The sequence below is a fragment of the Papaver somniferum genome, chromosome 9 (genome assembly GCF_003573695.1).
Source record: "Papaver somniferum cultivar HN1 chromosome 9, ASM357369v1, whole genome shotgun sequence".
Taxonomy (NCBI): Eukaryota; Viridiplantae; Streptophyta; class Magnoliopsida; order Ranunculales; family Papaveraceae; genus Papaver; species Papaver somniferum.
The window spans coordinates 198764127-198771555 of record NC_039366.1 but is presented as its reverse complement, the minus strand read 5'-3'; positions in this window follow the sequence as shown (position 1 = coordinate 198771555).

Here is a 7429-nt window from a genome sequence, read left to right as displayed (position 1 = left end):
ACCCCCACCATAAGAGATTAGATTGTTGTTGTTGGGTAGATTTATTCTTCCTTGGCTAAGGACTTCTCTTAATATTTTTTTTGAGATTAAGACAAAATCGCCTGTATCAATGTGTTATGTGTCTGAAATACATTTTCTAGCTGTGCACCGGTGAGATGCAGAAACTTGGGCAGTGTTTGTATGGTACAATGGTGTGCTAGCTTATGGATCTTTTCATGCTAGGTGGCCTGGCAAACTCGTCGCGCCACTATGGGAAAAAGTGTAGCGGTAGAGTATATATTAAAAGGATATAAGGCTCTATGACCAGCAGTAAAGTCTCTATTCTTAGTTAAAAGAATCTACTGTTCACAAAATATTTTTGTTCAAGTTAATCATTTGGAAATTGAGTGCATACTGTCGAAGATTATTGGGGATTCAAATTTAAAAATGAGGGAATTTCAGAACTACTTAGAGCAAGGTACGCATATATACCCAATACCTAGTCGATCTGAATTCCACGAACTGTAGAGGTTTGCAAACACGGTTTCCATACCCTTTACATATGAGTTCGGGAACTTCCAGAGGTTTGCAAACCCTATTTGCATACCCTTTGAGCCTGACTTCGCGAACTTCCAAGAGGTATGCATTCCCGGTTTGCATACTTATCCGGTTCCAGATAGGAGAAGCTCAAGATGACAAGAATTATCTTGTTTGACTATGTTCGCTTTTGCTACAACTCTCATAGGCACTTCTGAGAGAACTTTATTCACAAAACCATGCAACGCTTGTGTTATGGCTCGGTTGAACTCACCAAGCATTGGTATGTCAAGTTTGGTGGTCATATTTTAGTGTGTCAAAACTCATCTAAAGTCGCTTGATTGTATACTAGAGTCAACTTGGTTTAGGTTAGACTAGAAAGTCTAGGAATGTTGAGACATACAAGTATTACTTCGAAGATCTGAAGAATGTGAAGAATAAGTGAATTACAACGACAACATCATCCTTTCTCTTGAGGTTAGTAATATTGACTTGAACTGTTTCATTTCTAACGTATCTTTCAAGTCGTGTTATATTGAAAACATAACTGCGAAGCTGTATATACTGTACATATTGTATGATACTCTAGTGATGTGACATGGTCATATTTGTATGATCATAGTATTAGGGAATTAGACTACGAAGTATAACGCTTATCTTTTGAACCTCATAGATATGACATCGACATAATCTTGTATATACTTTTATGATTATGTGAATGAGTTATGGTGAATATTTCATTCTAGGGAACAATGTTTTATATTTGTTTAAAGGAAGTACATTCATGAACTTGTTTTATAAATCGAAAGGGAAATCGTTAAGCTTATTGGTACGGCTATTCATTGCAAATCTTTCGATTACCAATATGTGTGAGATGGTAAAACCGATTGTAACTTTGTTATGTATCTTCGTATAACTAATCACAATGCCTGACTTATCATTTGGTATGACTATTTTTTATTAATTGGTGTAACCGATCCTAAGTAATCACCATGAGATGGTATGATCGATATTTGCACCTGCTCGGTCGAACTATCTCAATCTTGTTTGTCAAGTTTAGTTGTCAAAACTATAAGTATTGATTTTTAGTCTACTTATAGTTGTGTCTCGGATTATGATAGAATGTGTAGTTGAGCTTTAGACTTCACGACGTTCATCGATTGAAGACGAAGAACTACTAAATGGATCTTGTGGAACTTCATCAACAAAAGGTATGTGGATACTTGAACACGTCTATTTCTATTCTATCTCCTATTGATACAAAAAGTCGTATAGTTATATAGACTTTATTTTACCTCGCGTTTTTAGGGGCCACTCGAAAGGATTTAGGGGCCAACAATAAAACAAAAAAGGTCACCCAAAATGTAGCCAGCCCTTATCTCGCGTAATTCGTAATGGAGAAATTACCCTTATATATTCGGAGGATATGATAACATTGTTATCCTCCGATTTCAATCGGAAGCCAAAATATTTCCCAGACTTCTGATTGTTGTCGGTGCAGTATTAGAATGATTTTTGTTTCATTTTTTCATTTCTTTTGCATTTGTGAGTTATTAGAGTTATAGAGAAGAGGTTGAAGGAAAAAAGGGAAAAACCATTTTTTTCACTACAAAAATGGATGGATATGAAGAAGAAGGTGAGAATCATGACGAAGAACAAAATGTTGAGGGTTCACGACTGTTTAGAGAAGACGATTTGGGGTATATGTTGAATGATCCAAACTTTTGTGGAGAGGAAAACCTAGACGACCCTTTCATGGAAGAAAATGGAGAATCACCTGATATTGAAGCTAACGATGCATGTAAAACACAGGTATTGTGTTAAGAAACTCAAATACTCGATTTGCATGCATTTGTGTGCTTTTGTAAACAAGAAAACCGATTATTGCATGCATTGAATGCCATGAACTACCCAGATTCGGTAGATAATTTCTCGAATAAACTTACGAATATAACACACTGAGTACCAAATATGTATATTCGGTAGTTCCAAGATAGTAGTTTACTGCCGAATATGAGAAAAAACCCCAAACTGTTTTTCCAAAAAAATATGCATTCGGTAGTTATGTAGAGTTATTTACCTCCGAATGGCCCCAAAAACGAATTCCACAAAAAATTTCAAAACTCAGTATTCATATCCTTTACAATCGGTAATAGTTTAACATTATTTAACTGCCGAATATAACAGTGGCCTCAAAATAAAATTTCTGAAAACTTGAAAATCGGATGTTTATCGATTAAAGTTATCTCCCGGTTATTTATATTCGGCTGGTTTACTATATATTTTAGCTTCCGATTATATCATTTTTTGCACTCAGTAAACTGTGTACATTCATTTGCATAAATCGGGTGTTTTGGGTAACCGATAGGATTCCGAATATAAAGTATTAGAAAGTTTGACTTATTTAATGACCTCCGATTATATCATTTTTTTCACTCAGTAAACTGTGTACATTCATTTGCATAGATCGGGTGTTTTGGGTAACCGACAGGATTCCGAATATAGAATATTCGGAAGTTGGACTTATTTAATAACCTCCGATTATTGTATAATAATTTGTTTCTTTCATATGCAGGCCGTTGAAGAGTTTGTTGATGACTTCTATTTGAGGCCCGACACTTCCCTATACTATGCAAACGATTTGGTATACTCATTACTACTTTTTTCTTTTTTTCAAAATTTATATGTTAAATGGTTATGCTTATTATATTTGTTTTGTTTTATACACGTTTAGACATTTGGAATTAAGAAGGAGGCAAAGGAATGGCTTATGAACAAGGCAAAAGATAACATGTGCGTGGTAGTTCAAAATAATCATGTTTGTGACACTCGATTTTAAATGATTTGTGAGCGAGGTGGGACGCGAAAGAGTCACGAGGGAAAGAATAGTAAGTACATACGGAAGACGAATAGGAAATACCGAAGCAATACCAAGAAGATAGGATGCCCATTTAAGATTGTCTTCTATAAGCCCGATGGTATTAAAGGTAAAGAGTATAAAATGTATAAAGTTGATAACGGTTGTCACAACCATGATGATCCGTTGGATTTAATTGGACATGTAATGGTTGCCAAGTTAAAACCACATCAAATGCAGACGGTGAGGTCTATGCGGATCCAAAAAGCGAGTGCGATCTTAAGTAAAATAAAGGCGGACGATCCCGACAACTTGTCTTCTTTGTCTACAATTAAGTCGTCCCTAGCTACGACCAAAAGGACTGATTGGGATGGTAGAACGGTCATGCAACAATCGGAGTGGTTAGCGGAGTTACACGGCTACACCTTGAGAAGGGAAGAAAAGGATGGTATAGTGGTTCGTATTTTCTTGGCACATACCGAAATGATCCAATTGGCTCAATGCTTTCATCAAATTTTGTTGATAGATGCTACTTTTATCAAACATCACATGTTATTCTTTTCTCCCAGTCCGAGATGCAACAATCAACGCGGCTTCGAAATGTAGAAACGACTCTCCTCTACACTTGGAATAAGCATCTTGTGCCGCAAACCTGTCGTCTCTGTGCCTAGCAAGAATACGGTTGTACTCGGTGCACAATTTTATAACATGGTGCACCCTTGAAGAAACATGGGATGGTTCATAATTGTGGCGTGGCTTCTTGTACTTACCAACAAAAGGACCCAATGAAACGTTAATCCAAAATATACGATCGTCCTGCTGTTCTTTGGGTAGATCTTTCACAATGTAATAATTTTTTATCCATTCGGTCTCTTCCTCAACTTGTTTTAATCTTTCTCTATGATGGAATTGTTCTTGACCTCGCTTCTTAGCCTTGATTTCCTCTTCCTCCTCCTCCGTTGCCACTAACGATGGTTTAATTTTTTTGGGTTGTTTGTTCCTTTTTTGTATTTCTTCTTCCCTTGCTGCAATTGATGTAGTTGTTCGCTTGCATCTTCGAAGTATGTTGTCGATTGATGATGGACTTGCCATTGAAAAGGTTTTTCATTCAGATTTGTTACTCAATAATAACTGAGAGGGGTTACCCTCCTTATATAGATTAGAGTTCCAACGGATCTAATTTTTGAAAATATGGCCGTTGAGGTTTCTGAAAATATGGCCGTTGAGGTTTCTGAAAATATGGCCGTTGAGGTTTCGTATCATTGGTGCACTACAATCGGTTGTTAACGATATACGTATTACCTCCGAATAAGACATTCGGTGGAAAACTTAAATTCTTACCTACCGATTAAGTTGGTATTTCTAAACACGACTATATTATTCGGAGGATAATTGTTTTGTAAAGTCCCGAATGTACGATGGCCCAAAAATCAGAATTTGGGAAAAACTTATACTTTTCAAATTTTGAAATTGAAATAATCGGAAGTATAATTAGTTACCCAAACTTCCGAATATGGGCTGTCTAACATTCTATATTGGCCCTTGGAACCACCTAGAGCCAAGGCGTGGTTTGTTTTGAACTTGCTATATTCGGAGGATAATTGTTTTGTAAAGTCCCTAATGTACGATGGCCCAAAAATCAGAATTTGGGAAAAACTTATACTTTTCAAATTTTGAAATTGAAATAATCGGAAGTATAATTAGTTACCCAAACTTCCGAATATGGGTTGTCTAACATTCTATATTGGCCCTTGGAACCACCTAGAGCCAAGGCGTGGTTTGTTTTGAACTTGTTATATTCGGAGGATAATTGTTTTGTAAAGGCCCGAATGTACGATGGCCCAAAAATCAGAATTTGGGAAAAACTTATACTTTTCAAATTTTGAAATTGAAATAATCGGAAGTATAATTAGTTACCCAAACTTCCGAATATGGGTTGTCTAACATTCTATATTGGCCCTTGGAACCACCTAGAGCCAAGGCGTGGTTTGTTTTGAACTTGCTATATTCGGAGAATAATTGTTTTGTAAAGTCCCGAATGTACGATGGCCCAAAAATCAGAATTTGGGAAAACTTATACTTTTCAAATTTTGAAATTGAAATAATCGGAAGTATAATTAGTTACCCAAACTTCCGAATATGGGATGTCTAACATTCTATATTGGCCCTTGGAACCACCTAGAGCCAAGGCGTGGTTTGTTTTGAACTTGCTATATTCGGAGGATAATTGTTTTGTAAAGTCCCGAATGTACGATGGCCCAAAAATCAGAATTTGGGAAAAACTTATAATTTTCAAATTTGAAATTAAAATAATCGGAAGTATAATTAGTTACCCAAACTTCCGAATATGGGCTGTCTAACATTCTATATTGGCCTTGGAACCACCTAGAGCCAAGGCGTGGTTTGTTTTGAACTTGCTATATTCGGAGGATAATTGTTTTGTAAAGTCCCGAATGTACGATGGCCCAAAAATCAGAATTTGGGAAAAACTTATACTTTTCAAATTTTGAAATTGAAATAACCGGAAGTATAATTAGTTATCCAAACTTCCGAATATGGGCTGTCTAACATTCTATATTGGCCCTTGGAACCACCTAGAGCCAAGGCGTGGTTTGTTTTGAACTTGCTATATTCGGAGGATAATTGTTTTGTAAAGTCCCGAATGTACGATGGCCCAAAAATCAGAATTTGGGAAAAACTTATAATTTTCAAATTTTGAAATTGAAATAATCGGAAGTATAATTAGTTACCCAAACTTCCGAATATGGGCTGTCTAACATTCTATATTGGCCCTTGGAACCACCTAGAGCCAAGGCGTGGTTTGTTTTGAACTTGCTATATTCGGAGGATAATTGTTTTGTAAAGTTCCGAATGTACGATGGCCCAAAAATCAGAATTTGGGAAAAACTTATACTTTTCAAATTTTGAAATTGAAATAATCGGAAGTATGATTAGTTACCCAAACTTCCGAATATGGGCTGTCTAACATTCTATATTGGCCCTTGGAACCACCTAGAGCCAAGGCGTGGTTTGTTTTGAACTTGCTATATTCGGAGGATAATTGTTTTGTAAAGTCCCGAATGTACGATGGCCCAAAAATCAGAATTTGGGAAAAACTTATACTTTTCAAATTTTGAAATTGAAATAATCGGAAGGATAATTAGTTACCCAAACTTTCGAATATGGGCTGTCTAACATTCTATATTGGCCCTCTGAACCACCTAGAGCCAAGGCGTGGTTTGTTTTGAACTTGCTATATTCGGAGGATAATTGTTTTGTAAAGTCCAGAATGTACGATGGCCCAAAAATCAGAATTTGGGAAAAACTTATACTTTTCAAATTTTGAAATTAAAATAATCGGAAGGATAATTAGATACCCAAACTTTCGAATATGGGCTGTCTAACATTCTATATTGGCCCTTGGAACCACCTAGAGCCAAGGCGTGGTTTGTTTTGAACTTGCTGTATTCGGAGGATAATTGTTTTGTAAAGTCCCGAATGTACGATGGCCCAAAAATCAGAATTTGGGAAAAACTTATACTTTTCAAATTTTGAAATTGAAATAATCGGAAGGATAATTAGTTACCCAAACTTCCGAATATGGGCTTTCTAACATTCTATATTGGCCCTTGGAACCACCTAGAGCCAAGGCGTGGTTTGTTTTGAACTTGCTATATTCGGAGGATAATTGTTTTGTAAAGTCCCGAATGTACGATGGCCCAAAAATCAGAATTTGGGAAAAACTTATACTTTTCAAATTTTGAAATTGAAATAATCGGAAGTATAATTAGTTACCCAAACTTCCGAATATGGGCTGTCTAACATTCTATATTGGCCCTTGGAACCACCTAGAGCCAAGGCGTGGTTTGTTTTGAACTTGCTATATTCGGAGGATAATTGTTTTGTAAAGTCCCTAATGTACGATGGCCCAAAAATCAGAATTTGGGAAAAACTTATACTTTTCAAATTTTGAAATTGAAATAATCGGAAGTATAATTAGTTACCCAAACTTCCGAATATGGGATGTCTAACATTCTATATTGGCCCTTGGAACCA